This window comes from Triticum dicoccoides, chromosome 7A, assembly GCF_002162155.2.
Source record: "Triticum dicoccoides isolate Atlit2015 ecotype Zavitan chromosome 7A, WEW_v2.0, whole genome shotgun sequence".
Classification (NCBI taxonomy): Eukaryota; Viridiplantae; Streptophyta; class Magnoliopsida; order Poales; family Poaceae; genus Triticum; species Triticum dicoccoides.
The window spans coordinates 577,307,345-577,323,516 of NC_041392.1; positions in this window are offsets into that span (position 1 = coordinate 577,307,345).

The window sequence follows — 16,172 nt, forward strand, 5'->3', positions numbered from 1 at the left end:
CGCGATTAGGGGTTGTCAAGCCCTTCATGGTCACTTACGGAGTGAGATCTAATAGATAGAATATTTTTGGCATTTTTGATATAAAGATGCAAAGTAAAAAGTAAAAGCAAAGTAAATAGCAAAAACAATATAAAAGTGATGGAGGATGAGAATAGACCCGGGGGCCATAGGTTTCACTAGTGGCTTCTCTCAAGAGCATAAGTATTCTACGGTGGGTGAACAAATTACTGTTGAGCAATTGATAGAATTGTGCATAATTATGAGAATATCTAGGCATGATCATGTATATAGGCATCACGTCCGTGACAAGTAGATCGAAACGATTCTGCATCTACTACTATTACTCCACTCATCGACCGCTATCCAGCATGCATCTAGAGTATTAAGTTAAAAACAGAGTAACGCCTTAAGCAAGATGACATGATGTAGAGAGATAAATTCATGCAATATGAAATAAACCCCATCTTGTTATCCTCGATGGCAAGATACAATACGTGCCTTGCTGCCCCTTCTGTCACTGGGTAAGGACACCGCAAGATCGAACCCAAAGCTAAGCACTTCTCCCATGGCAAGAACTACCAATCTAGTTGGCCAAACCAAATAGATAATTCGAAGAGACTTGCAAAGATAACCAATCATGCATAAAATAATTCAGAGAAGATTCAAATATTATTCATAGATAGACTTGATCATAAACCCATAATTCATCGATCTCAACAAACACATCGCAAAAAGAAGATTACATCAAATAGATCTCCACGAGAGAGGGGGAGAACTTTGTATTGAGATTCAAAGAGAGAGAAGAAGCCATCTAGCTACTAACTATGGACCCGAAGGTCTGAGGTAAACTACTCACACTTCATCGGAGGGGCTAGGATGATGTAGAAGCCCTCCGTGATGACAACCCTCTTCCGGCGGAGCTCTGGAACAGGCCCCAAGATGGGATCTCATGGATACAGAAAGTTGCGGCGGTGGAATTAGGTTTTTGGCTCCTGTTCTGATTGTTTGGGGGTACGTGTGTATATATAGGAGGAAGGAGTACGTCGGTGGAGCACCGAGGGGCCCATGAGGCAGGGGGCGCGTCCTAGGGGGGCGCCCCCCACCCTCGTGACCACCTCTTTGATCCCTTGCAGTAGGGTCCATGTCTCCCGGATCACGTTCGGCGAGAAAATCACGTTTCCGAAGATTTTGTTCCGTTTGGACTCCGTTAGATATTCTGTTTATCCGAAACACTGAAATAGGCAAACAACAGCAATTCTGGGCTGGGCCTCCGGTTAATAGGTTAGTCCCAAAAATAATATAAAAGTGGAAAATAAAGCCCAATATAGTCCAAAACAGTAGATAATATAGCATGGAGCAATCAAAAATTATAGATACGTTGGAGACGTATCACTGACCCCTTTTTTGGGCTGCAACGTATTATGTTGCAGACTTTTCAGGCAAGGAGTAAGGTTCGTTAGGTCATTGTCGTGTAGCTCAGCTATGTCGCTGGAGTTGATGGACTCACTTTATCTTCCAAGCCTTCCGCTGTTATCGTATTAGATGGCCTTAAGCCATATTTATTGTAATAAGTTCTCTTTGGAGAGATTCGATGTAATAAGTGTGTGATTGCTACTCTGTTATAAATCCTCGAGTACTGTGTGTGTCAGCATTACCAATCCAGGGATGACACTGAAGCACCGATACGTCTCCAACGTATCTATAATTTTTGATTGCTCCATGCTATATTATCTACTGTTTTGAATGTTTATGGGCTTTATTGTACACTTTTATATCATTTTTGGGACTAACCTATTAACCCAGAGCCCAGTGCCAGTTTTTGTTATTACCCTATTTTAGGGTTTCGAAGAAAAGGAAAATCAAACGGAGTCCAATTGACTTGAAACTTCACGGAACTCATTTTTGGAAGGAAAGAAGCCCAGAAGACTTGGAGTGCATGTCGGGGGATCTGCGAGGAGGTCACGAGGCAGGGGGGCGCGCCCACCCCCTGGGAGCGCCCTCCACCCTCGTGAGCCCCTTATGGCCCCCTTGACGTACTTCTTCCGCCTATATATCTCCATATACCCTAAAACATCCGAGAGCACAATAGATCGGGAGTTCCGCCGCCAGAAGCCTCCGTAGCCACCGAAAGCCAATCTAGACCCGTTCCGGCACCCTGCCGGAGGGGGAAATCCTTCTCCGGTGGCCATCTTCATCATCCTGGTGCTCTCCATGACAAGGAGGGAGTAGTTCTCACTCGGGGCTGAAGGTATGTACCAGTAGCTATGTGTTTGATCTCTCTCTCCCTCTCTCGTGTTCTTGAGATGATACGATCTTGATGTATCGCGAGCTTTGCTATTATAGTTGGATCCTATGATGTTTCTTCCCCCTCTACTCTCTTGTAATGAATTGAGTTTCCCCTTTGAAGTAATCTTATCAGATTGAGTCTTTAAAGATTTGACAACACTTGATGTATGCCTTACCGTGCGTATCTGTGGTGACAATGGGATACCACGTGATTCACTTGATGTATGTTTTGGTGATCAACTTGCGGGTTCCACCCATGAACCTATGCATAGGGGTTGGCACATGTTTTCGTCGTGATTCTCCGGTAGGAACTTTGGGGCACTCTTTGAGGTCCTTTGTGTTGGTTGAATAGATGAATCTGAGATTGTGTGATGCATATAGTATAATCATACCCACGGATACTTGAGGTGACATTGGAGTATCTAGGTGACATTAGGGTTTTGGTTGATTTGTGTCTTAAGGTGTTATTCTAGTACGAACTCTAGGGCTGTTTGTGACACTTATAGGAATAGCCCAACGGATTGATTGGAAAGAATAAATTTGAGGTCATTTCGTACCCTACCATAATCTCTTCGTTTGTTCTCCGCTATTAGTGACTTTGGAGTGACTCTTTGTTTCATGTCGAGGGATAGTTATGTGATCCAATTATGTTTGTATTGTTGAGGGAACTTGCACTAGTGAAAGTATGAACCCCAGGCCTTGTTTCAACGCATTGCAATACCGTTTACACTCACTTTTATCTTTAGTTACCTTGCTGTTTTTATATTTTCAGATTATAAATACCTTTATCTACTATCCATATACCACTTGTATCACCATCTCTTCGCCGAACTAGTGCACCTATACAATTTACCATTGTATTGTGTGTGTTGGGGACACAAGAGAATCTTTGTTATTTGGTTGCAGGGTTGCTTAAGAGAGACCATCTTCATCCTACACCTCCTACGGATTGATACACCTTAGGTCATCCACTTGAGGGAAATTTGCTACTGTCCTACAAACCTCTGCACTTGGAGGCCCATCAACGTCTACAAGAAGAAGGTTGTGTAGTAGACATCAAGATCTTTTCTGGCGCCATTGCCGGGGAGGTGAGTGCTTGAAGGTATATCTTTAGATCTTGCAATCGAGTCTTTTAGTTTCTTTTTTATCACTAGTTTAGTATATAAAAGAAAACTATAAAAAAATGGAATTGAGTTTGTCTCATACGCTTCATCTTTTTAATATCTTTCGTGAGTATGATGGAAAGGATAATAGTGCTCAAGTGCTAGAAGAAGAAATCTACAAAATGTTTGGCACTAAATATTTGAATGATGAGCATGATTGCAATGTTGTTAGTATGAATTCCTTGAATATCCATGATGCTAATGATATGCAAAGCCACAAGCTTGGGGAAGCTATGTTTGATGAAGATGATATTTTTTGTCCCCCAAGTTTTGATGAGCAGATTTATTATGATAAAAGCATGCCTCCTATCTATGATGATTATTGTGATGACACGTATGCTTTAAGGAATAATGATAACCATGAAACTTGTCATCTTGATCTTAATTTTCAATCACATGATAGTTATTTTGTTGAGTTTGCTCCCACTATTATTCATGAGAAGAATTTTGCTTGTGTGGAGAGTAGTAAATTTTCTATGCTTGTAGATCATGAGAAGAACGCTTTAGGTGCTGTTTATATTGTTGAATTCATTCATGATGCTACTGAAAATTATTATGAGGGAGGAATATATGCTTGTAGGAATTGCAATATTATCAAGTTTCCTCTCTATGTGCTTAAAGTTTTGAAGTTATGCTTGTTTTACCTTCCTATGCAAGTTGATTCTTATTCCCACAAGTTGTTTTCTCACAAAATCCCAATTCATAAGAAATGGGTTAGACCTAAATGTGCTAATCATATTCTTCATGATGCTCTCTTTATGTTTCAATTCTTATCCTTTATGTGAGCATCATTGAAATCATCATGCCTAGCTAGGGGTGTTAAACGATAGCGCTTGTTGGGAGGCAACCCAATTTTATTCTTGTCCCTTGCCTTTTGCTCCTGTTTAGTAATAAATAATTTATCTAGCCTCTGTTATGATTGATTTTTTATGTTTTAATTAGTGTTTGTGCCAAGTAGAACCATTGGGAAGACTTGGGGAAAGTCTTGTTGATCTTGCTGTAAACAATAGAAACTTTAGCGCTCACGAGAATTGCTGCCATTTTTATTGGAGAGTGATATTTAGTTAATTATTTTTCCAGATGATTAATAGATAAATTCCTCAGGTCCAGCAATTTATTTTTGAATTTTTGGGGTTCCATAAGTATATGTTTGATCCAGATTACTACAGACTGTTCTGTTTTTGACAGATTCTGTTTTTCGTGTGTTGTTTGCTTATTTTGATGAATCTATGGCTAGTAAAATAGTTTATAAACCATAGAGAAGTTGGAATACAGTAGGTTTAACACCAATATAAATAAATAATGTGTTCATTACAGTACCTTGAAGTGGTGATTTATTTTCTTATACTAACGGAACTCACGAGTTTCTAGTTTAAGTTTTCTGTTGTGAAGTTTTCAAGTTTTGGGTAATGATTCGATGGACTATGGAATAAGGAGTGGCAAGAGCCTAAGCTTGGGATGCCCAAGCACCCCAAGGTAATATTCAAGGACAACCAAAAGCCTAAGCTTGGGGATGCCCCGGAAGGCATCCCCTCTTTCGTCTTCGTTCATCGGTAACTTTACTTGGAGCTATATTTTTATTCACCACATGATATGTGTTTTGCTTGGAGCATCATTTTATTTCATTTTATTTTGCTTGCTGTTTGAATAAAGTATCAAGATCTGAAATTCTTAAATGTTAGAGAGTCTTCACATAGTTGCATAATTATTCGACTACTCATTGATCTTCACTTATATCTTTCGGAGTAGTTTGTCATTTGCTCTAGTGCTTCACTTATATCTTTTAGAGCATGGTGGTAGTTTTATTTTGAAGAAATAGATGAACTCTCATGCTTCACTTAGATTATTTTGAGAGTCTTAAATAGCATGGTAATTTTCTTAAAATCCTAATATGCTAGGTATATAAGATTAGTAAAAACTTCCTTATGAGTGTGTTGAATACTAAGAAAAGTTTGATGCTTGATGATTGTTTTGACATATGGAGGTAATAATATCAAAGTCATGCTAGTTGAGTAGTTGTAAAATTTAGAAATACTTATATTGAAGTTTGCAAGTCCCGTAGCATGCACGTATGGTAAATGTTATGCAACAAATTTGAAACATGAGGTGTTATTTGATTGTCTTCCTTATGAGTGGCGGTCGGGGACGAGTGATGGTCTTTTCCTACCAATCTATCCCCCTAGGAGCATGCGCGTAGTGCTGAGGTTTTTGATGACTTGTAGATTTTTGCAATATGTATGTGAGTTCTTTATGATTAATGTTGAGTCCATGGATTATACGCACTCTCACCCTTCCATCCTTGCTAGCCTCTTCGCTACCGTGCATTGCCCTTTCTCACATTGAGAGTTGGCGCAAACTTCGCCAGTGCATCCAAACCCCGTGATATGATACGCTCTATCACACATAAACCCCCTTATATCTTCCTCAAAACAGCCACCATACCTACCTATTATGGCATTTCCATAGCCATTCCGAGAAATATTGCCATGCAACTTTCCATCATTCCGTTCATCATGACACATTCATCATTGTCATATTGCTTAGCATGATCATGTAGTTGACATAGTATTTGTGGCAAAGCCACCGTTCATAATTCTTTCATACATGTCACTCTTGATTCATTGCACATCCCGGTACACCGCCGGAGGCATTCATATAGAGTCATCTTTGTTCTAGTATCGAGTTGTAATCATTGAGTTGTAAATAAATAGAAGTGTGATGATCATCATTATTAGAGCATTGTCCCAAGTGAGGAATAAAAAAAAAGGGAGAAGGCCCCCCAAAAAACAGAAAGGCCATAAAAAAGGCCCAAAAAATGAGAGAAAAAGAGAGAAGGGACAATGTTACTATCCTTTTACCACACTTGTGCTTCAAAGTAGCACCATGATCTTCATAGTAGAGATTCTCTCATGTTATTACTTTCATATACTAGTGGGAATTTTTCATTATAGAACTTGGCTTGTATATTCCAACAATGGGCCTCCTCAAGTGCCTAGGTCTTCGTGAGCAAGCAAGTTGGATGCACACCCACTTAGTTTCTTTTGTTGAGCTTTCATACATTTATAGCTCTAGTGCATCTGTTGCATGGCAATCCCTACTCCTTGCATTAACATCAATCGGTGGGCATCTCCATAGCCCATTGATTAGCCTCGTTGCTGTGAGACTTTCTCCTTTTTGTCCTCTCCACATTGTTGGGGAACGTAGCAGAAATTCAAAATTTTCTACGCATCACCAAGATCAATCTATGGAGTAATCTAGCAACGAGGGAAGGAGAGTGCATCTACATACCCTTGTAGATCGCTAAGCGGAAGCGTTCAAGTGAACGGGGTTGATGGAGTTGTACTCATCGTGATCCAAATCACCGATGATCCTAGTGCCGAACAGACGGCACCTCCGTGTTCAACACACGTACAGCCCGGTGACGTCTCCTACGTCTTGATCCAGCAAGGGGAGAAGGAGAGGTTGGGGAAGACTCCATCCCGCAGTAGCACGACGGCGTGGTGGTGGTGGAGGAGCGCGGGACTCCAGCAGGGCTTCGCTAAGCACTACGAGAGATGAGGAGGAAGAGGGGTAGGGCTGCGCCAACAGGGAGATTGAATCGTGTGTTGGGCTGCCCCTTTGCTCAAGTATATATAGGGGGAGGGGAGGGGCTGCGCCCCCACCTAGGGGTGGTGGCAGCCCCCAGATCCCATCTGGGAGGCGGCCAAGGGGGAGAGAGAGGGGGCGCACCTAGGGTGGGCCTTAGGGCCCATCTGCGCCTAGGGTTTGCCCCCTCTCCTCTTGAGGACGCCTTGGGCCTTGGTGGGAGGCGCCCCAGCCCACCTAGGGGCTGGTCCCTTCCCACTATTGGCCCATGTAAGCCTCCGGGGCTGGTGGCCCCACCTGGTGGACCCCCGGACCCCTTTGGTGGTCCCGGTACACTACCGGTGATGCCCGGAACACTTCCGGTGGCCAAAACCAGGACTTCCTATATATAAATCTTTACCTCTGGACCATTCCGGAACTCCTCGTGACGTCCGGGATCTCATCCGGGACTCCGAACAACATTCGGTAACCATGCATATCTATTCCCTATAACCCTAGCGTCATCGAACCTTAAGTGTGTAGACCCTACGGGTTCGGGAACCATGCAGACATGACCGAGACAACTCTCCGGCCAATAACCAACAGCAGGATCTGGATACCCATGTTGGCTCCCACATGTTCCACGATGATCTCATCGGATGAAACACGATGTCGAGGATTCAATCAATCCCGTATACAATTCCCTTTGTCTTATCGGTATGATACTTGCCCGAGATTCGATCGTCGGTATCCCGATACCTTGTTCAATCTCGTTACCGGCAAGTCTCTTTACTCGTTCCGTAACACATCATCCCGTGATAAACTCCTTGGTCACATTGTGCACATTATGATGATGTCCTACCGAGTGGGCCCAGAGATACCTCTCCGTTACATGGAGTGACAAATCCCAGTCTCGATTCGTGCCAACCCAACAGACACTTTCGGAGATACCTGTAGTGAACCTTTATAGCCACCCAGTTATGTTGTGATGTTTGGCACACCCAAAGCACTCCTACGGTATCCGGGAGTTGCACAATCTCATGGTCTAAGGAAATGATACTTGACATTAGAAAAGCTTTAACATACGAACTACACGATCTTTGTGCTAGGCTTAGGATTGGGTCTTGTCCATCACATCATTCTCCTAATGATGTGATCCCGTTATCAACGACATCCAATGTCCATGGTCAGGAAACCGTAACCATCTATTAATTAACGAGCTAGTCAACTAGAGGCTTACTAGGGACATGGTGTTGTCTATGTATCCACACATGTATCTAAGTTTCCTATCAATTCAATTCTAGCATGGATAATAAACGATTATCATGAACAATGAAATATAATAATAACTAATTTATTATTGCCTCTAGGGCATATTTCCAACAGTCTCCCACTTGCACTAGAGTCAATAATCTAGTTCACATCGCCATGTGATTAACACTCACAGGTCACATCGCCATGTGACCAACATCCAAGAGTCTACTAGACTCAATGATCTAGTTCACATCACTATGTGATTAATACTCAATGAGTTCTAGGTTTGATCATGTTATGCTTGTGAGAGAGGTTGTAGTCAACGGGTCATGCCATATTCAGATCCCTATGTATTTCGCAAAACTTTATATCGTAGATGCTGCTACCACGTTCCACTTGGAGCTATTCCAAATTGTTGCTCCATTATACGTATCCGGTATCTCTACTCAGAGCTATCCGGATAGGTGTCAAGCTTGCATCGACGTAACTCTTTATGTCAAACTCTTTATCACCTCCATAACCGAGAAACATTTCCTTATTCCTCTAAGGACAATTTTGACCGCTATCTGGTGATCTACTCCTAGATCACCTTTGTACCCTCTTGCCAGACATGTGGCAAGGCACACATCAGGTGCGGTACTCAGCATGGCATACCGTATAGAGCCTATGACAAGATCATAGGGGACGACCTTCGTCCTTCCTCTTTCTTCTACCATGGTCAATCTTTGAGTCTTACTCAACTTCACACCTTACAACTTAGGTAAGAACCCCTTCTTTGACTGATCTATTTTGAACTCCTTCAAAAACATGTCAAGGTGTGCGTTCTTTGAAAGTACAATCAGGCGTCTTGATCCATCTCTATAGATCTTGATGCCCAATATGTAAGCAGCTTTATCCAGGTCTTCCTTTGAAAAACACTCTTCAAACAATCGTTTATGCTTTCCAGAAATTCTACATTATTTCGGATCAACAATATGTCATCCACATATACTTATCAGAAATATTGTAGTGCTCCCACTCACTTTCTTGTAAACACAAGTTTCTAACAAACATTGTATAAACCTAAAAGCTTTGATCACTCCATCAAAACATATATTCAGATTCCGAGATGCTTGGTCTAGTCCATAGAAGGATTGCTGGAGCCAGCATACCTTTTAGCATCCTTAGGATCGACAAAACCTTTTATTGTATCACATACAACTTTTCTTACGAAAACTAGTAAGAAAACTTGTTTTGACATCCATCTCTAAGATTTCATAATCGAAAAATATAGCTAATGCTAACATGATTCCGACGGACTTAAGCATTGCTACGGGTGAGAAATTCTCATTGTAGTCAACTCCTTGAACTTGTGAAAAGACTCTTTCCCACAAGTCGAGCTTCATAGACGATAACATTACCGCTCACATCCATCTTCTTCTCAAAGATCCATTTATCTCAATGGCTTGCCGATCATCGAGCAAGTCCACCAAAGTCCATACTTTGTTCTGATATATGAATCCTATCTCGGATTCCATGGCTTCTAACCATTTGTTGGAATACGGGCCCACCATCTCTTCTCCATAGATCGCAGGTTCATTGTTGTCTAACAACATGATGTCTAAGACAGGATTACCGTACCACTTAGGAGTAGTACATATCCTTGTCGACCTACGAGGTTCGATAGCAACTTGATCCAAAGCTTCATGATCACTATCATTAACTTCCTATTCAACATACGTAGGTGCCACAGAAAACATCTTTCTGTGTTGCATCATTCTCTGGTTGAAATAAAGGTTCGACAACCTCATCAAGTTCTATCTTCCTCCCACTCAATTCTTTCGAGAGAAACTCCTTCTCGAGAAAGGACCCGTTCTTAGCGACAAACAATTTGCCCTCGGATCTGAGATAGAAGGTATACCTAACTGTCACCTTTGGGTATCCTATGAAGATGTGTTTGTCCGCTTTGGGTTCGAGCTTCTCCGGCTGAAGCCTTAAGCATCGCAGCCCCAAACATTAAGAAACGACAACTTTGGTTTCTTGCCAAACCAATGTTCATACGACGTCGTCTCAACGGACTTAGATGGTGTCCTATCTAAAGTGAATGCAGTTGTCTCTAACGCATAACCTCAAAATGAAAACGGTAGATTGGTATGAGACATCATAGATCACACCATATCTCATAGGGTTCGATTACGACGTCCGGACACACCATTACCTTGTGGTGTTCTAGGTGGCTTCAACTGTGAAACAATTCCACAATGTCTTAAGTGATTGCCAAACTCATAACTCAGAAAATCCCCTTTTGATCAGATTGTAGGAACATGATCTTTTTGTTATGATGATTCTTAACTTCACTCTAAAATCGCTTGAACTTTTCAAACATTTTAGACTTGTGCTTCATTAGGTAGATATACCTATATCTACCCAAGTCGTCAGTGAAGATGAGAAAATAGCAATATCCACCGCACGCTTCAATTCTCATTGGATCACACGCATCAGCATGCATGATTTCCAACAAGTCACTTGCCCGTTTCATTGTAACTGAAAACGGGGTCTTAGTCATCCTGCCCATGAGGCATGGCTCGCATGTGTCAAGCGACTCAAAATCAAGTGACTCCAAACATCCATCGACATGGAGTTTCTTCATGCATCTTACGCCAATATGACCTAAGCGGCAGTCCCACAAGAAAGTGGTACTATCTACATCTTTTGGCGTGAACATGTGTATTACTACGACCGAGATTCACTGAACCATTCACATAGGGTGCATGACCATGGAAGGTATTATTCAGGTAAACAGAATAACAATTATTCTCTAACTTAAATGAATAACCGTATTGCAATGAACATGATCTAATCATATTCATGCTCAACATAGACACCTGATAAAATTTATCTAGGTTCAATACTAATCCCAAAGGCAGATGGAGCGTGCGATGGTGATCTCATCAACTTTGGAAACACTTCCAACACACATCGTCACCTCGCCCTTAGCCAGTGTCCGTTTAGTCCATAGCTTTTGCTTCAAGTCACCAGTAATAGCAACTGAACCGGTATCCAATACCCAGGTGCTACCAGGAGTACTAGCAAGGTACACATTAATAACACGTATATATTTTGTTGAAGTTGCCGGCCTTCTTATCTACCATGCATTTGGGGTAATTCCGCTACCAGTGACCGTTCCCCTTACAATAGAAGCACTTAGTCTCGGGTTTGGGTTCAACCTTGGGTTCCTTCACTGGAGCGGCAACTGGTTTGCCATCCATGAAGTTTCCCTTCTAGGCCTTGCCCTTCTTGAAACCAGTGGTCTTGTTAAAACCATCAACACTTGATGCTCCTTCTTGATTTCTACCTTTGCGGTCATAAGCACCGCGAACAGCTCCGGGATCAACTCCATCCCTTGCATGTCTTAGTTCATCACGAAGATCTAGTAGCTTAGTGATAGTGTCTAGAGAACTCTATCAATCACTATCTTATCTGGAAGTTTAACTCCCACTTGATTTAAGTGATTGTAGTACCCAGACATTCCGAGCACATGCTCACTAGCTGTGCTATTCTCCTCCATCTTGTTGGCAAAAGAACTTGTCAGAGGTCTCACACCTCTCAACATGGGCATGAGCCTGAAATCCCAATTTCAGCTCTTGGAACATCTCATATGTTCTATGGCGTTTCAAAACGTCATTGGAATCCCGATTCTAAGCCGTAAAGTATGGTGCACTAAACTATCAAGTAGTCATCAGGATGTGTCTGTCAGATGTTCACAACATCCACAGACGACTTTGTAGGGGTTTGCACATCGAGCGGTGCATCAAAGACGTAAGCCTTCTGCGTAGCAGTTAGGACACTCCTTGGACTACGGACCTAGTCCGCATCATTGCTTACAATATCTTTCAACTTAATCTTTCTCTAGGAACGTATTGAAACAGGGAGCTACAACGTGAGCTATTTATCTACAACATATTTGCGAAGACAATTCAGACTATGTTCATGATAATTGAGTTCATCTAATGAACTCCCACTCAGATAGACATCCCTCTAGTCATCTAAGTGAAACATGATCCGGGTCAACTAGGCCGTGTCCGATCATCACGTGAGACGGACTAGTCAACATCGGTGAACATCTTCATGTTGATCGTATCTTCTATACGACTCATGCTCGACCGTTCGGTCTTTCGTGTTCTGAGGCCATGTCTGTACATGCTAGGCTCGTCAAGTCAACCTAAGTGTTTTTGCTGTGTAAATCTGGCTTACACCCGTTGTATTCGAACGTTAGAATCTATCACACCCGATCATCACGTGGTGCTTCGAAACAACGAACCTTCGCAACGGTGCACAGTTAGGGGGAACACTTTTCTTGAAATTTTAGTGAGGGATCATCTTAATTAAGCTACCGTCGTTCTAAGCAAATAAGATGTAAAACATGATAAACATCACATGCAATCAAATAGTGACATGATATGGCCAATATCATTTTGCTCCTTATGATCTCCATCTTCGGGGCTCCATGATCATCGTTGTCACCGGCGTGACACCATGATCTCCATCATCATGATCTCCATCATCGTGTCTTATTGAAGTTGTCTCATCATCTATTACTTCTACTACTATGGCTAACGCTTTAGCAATAAAGTAAAGTAATTACATGACGTTTATGTTGACTCGCAGGTCATAAATAAATAAAGACAACTCCTATGGCTCCTGCCGGTTGTCATACTCATCAACATGCAAGTCGTGATTCCTATTACAAGAACATGATCAATCTCATACATCACATATATCGTTCATCACATCCTTTTGGCCATATCACATCACAAGGCATATGCTGCAAAAACAAGTTAGACGTCCTCTAATTGTTGTTGCAAGTTTTTACGTGGCTGCTATAGGTTTCTAGCAAGAACGTTTCTTACCTACGCGAAAACCACAACGTGATATGCCAATTTCTATTTACCCTTCATAAGGACCCTTTTCATCGAATCCGATCCGACTAAAGTGGGAGAGACAGACACCCGCTAGCCACCTTATGCAACTAGTGCATGTCAGTCGGTGGAACCAGTCTCACGTAAGCGTACGTGTAAGGTCGGTCCGGGCCGCTTCATCCCACGATGCCACCGAATCAAGATAAGACTAGTAACGGCAAGTAAATTGACAATATCGATGCCCAGAACTGCTTTGTGTTCTACTCGTGCATAGAAACTACGCATAGACCTAGCTCATGATGCCACTGTTGGGGAACGTAGCAGAAATTCAAAATTTTCTACGCATCACCAAGATCAATCTATGGAGTAATCTAGCAACAAGGGAAGGAGAGTGCATCTACATACCCTTGTAGATCACTAAGCGGAAGCGTTCAAGTGAATGGGGTTGATGGAGTCGTACTCGTCGCGATCCAAATCACCGATGATCCTAGTGCCGAACGGACGGCACCTCCGTGTTCAACACACGTACAGCCCGGTGATGTCTCCTACGCCTTGATCCAGCAAGGGGAGAAGGAGAGGTTGGGGAAGACTCCATCCAGCAGTAGCACGACGACATGGTGGTGGTGGAGGAGCGCGGGACTCCAACAGGGCTTCGCCAAGCACTACGAGAGACGAGGAGGAAGAGGGGTAGGGCTGCGCCTGGAGGGAGATTGAATCGTGTGTTGGGCTGCCCCTTTGCTCAAGTATATATAGGGGGAGGGGAGGGGCTGCGCCCCCACCTAGGGTTCCCTCCCTAGGGGTGGCGGCAGCCCCCAGATCCCATCTGGGAGGCGGCCAAGGGGGAGAGAGAGGGGGGCGCACCTAGGGTGGGCCTTAGGGCCCATCTGCGCCTAGGGTTTGCCCCCTCTCCTCTTGAGGACGCCTTGGGCCTTGGTGGGAGGCGCCCTAGCCCACCTAGGGGCTGGTCCCTTCCCACTATTGGCCCATGTAAGCCTCCGGGGCTGGTGGCCCCACCTGGTGGACCCCCGGACCCCTCCGGTGGTCCCAGTACACTACCGGTGATGCCCGGAACACTTCCGGTGGCCAAAACCAGGACTTCCCATATATAAATCTTTACCTCCGGACCATTCCGGAACTCCTCATGACGTCCGGGATCTCATTCGGGACTCCTAACAACATTCGGTAACCACGTATATCTATTCCCTATAACCCTAGCGTCATCGAACCTTAAGTGTGTAGACCCTACGGGTTCGGGAACCATGCAGACATGACCGAGACAACTCTCCAGCCAATAACCAACAGCGGGACCTGGATACCCATGTTGGCTGCCACATGTTCCACGATGATCTCATCGGATGAACCACGATGTCGAGGATTCAATCAATCCCGTATACAATTCCCTTTGTCTTATCGGTATGATACTTTCCCGAGATTCGATCGTCGGTATCCCGATACCTTGTTCAATCTCGTTACCGGCAAGTCTCTTTACTCATTCCGTAACACATCATCCCGTGATCAACTCCTTGGTCACATTGTGCACATTATGATGATGTCCTGCCGAGTGGGCCCAGAGATAGCTCTCCGTTACACGGAGTGACAAATCCCAGTCTCGATTCGTGCCAACCCAACAGACACTTTCGAAGATACCTGTAGTGAACCTTTATAGCCACCCAGTTACATTGTGACGTTTGGCACACCCAAAGCACTCCTACGGTATCCGGGAGTTGCACAATCTCATGGTCTAAGGAAATGATACTTGACATTAGAAAAGCTTTAGCATACGAACTACACAATCTTTGTGCTAGGCTTAGGATTGGGTCTTGTCCATCACATCATTCTCCTAATGATGTGATCCCGTTATCAACGACATCCAATGTCCATGGTCAGGAAACCATAACCATCTATTGATCAACGAGCTAGTCAACTAGAGGCTTACTAGGGACATGGTGTTGTCTATGTATCCACACATGTATCTGAGTTTCCTATCAATACAATTCTAGCATGGATAATAAAGATTATCATGAACAATGAAATATAATAATAACTAATTTATTATTGCCTCTAGGGCATATTTCCAACACACATAACCCCCTCATTATTCTATTCCACCCATAGTGCTATGTCCATGGCTCGCGCTCATATATTGCATGAAAGTTTATAGGTTTGAGATTACAAAAGTATGAAACAATTGCTTGGCTTGTCATCAGGGTTGTGCATGATGAGAGCATTCTTGTGTGATGAAAATGAAACATGACTAAACTATATGATTTTGTAGGGATGAACTTTCTATGGCCATGTTATTTTGAGAAGACATAATTTCTTAGTTAGTATGCTTGAAGTATTATCATTTTTATGTCAATATGAACTTTTGTCTTGAATCTTATGGATCTGAATATTCATACCACAATTAAGAAGAATCACATTGAAATTATGCCAAGTAGCACTCCACATCAAAAATTCTGTTTTTATCCTTTACCTACTTGAGGACGAGCTGGAATTAAGCTTGGGGATGCTGATACGTCTCCAACTTATCTATAATTTTTGATTGCTCCATGCTATATTATCTACTGTTTTGAATGTTTATGGGCTTTATTATACACTTTTATATCATTTTTGGGACTAACCTATTAACCCAGAGCCCAGTGCCAGTTTCTGTTTTTACCCTGTTTTAGGGTTTCGAAGAAAAGGAAAATCATACGGAGTCCGATTGACCTGAAACTTCACGGAACTCATTTTTGGAAGGAAAGAAGCCCAGAAGACTTGGAGTGCATGTCGGGGGATCTGCGAGGAGGTCACGAGGCAGGGTGGCGCGCCCACCCCCCTGGGCGCGCCCTCCACCCTCGTGAGCCCCTCGTGGCCCCCCTGACGTACTTCTTCTGCCTATATATCTCCATGTACCCTAAAAACATCCAAGAGCACAATAGATCGGGAGTTCCGCCGCCAGAATCCTCCGTAGCCACCGAAAGCCAATCTAGACCCGTTCTGGCACCCTGCCGGAGGGGGCAAT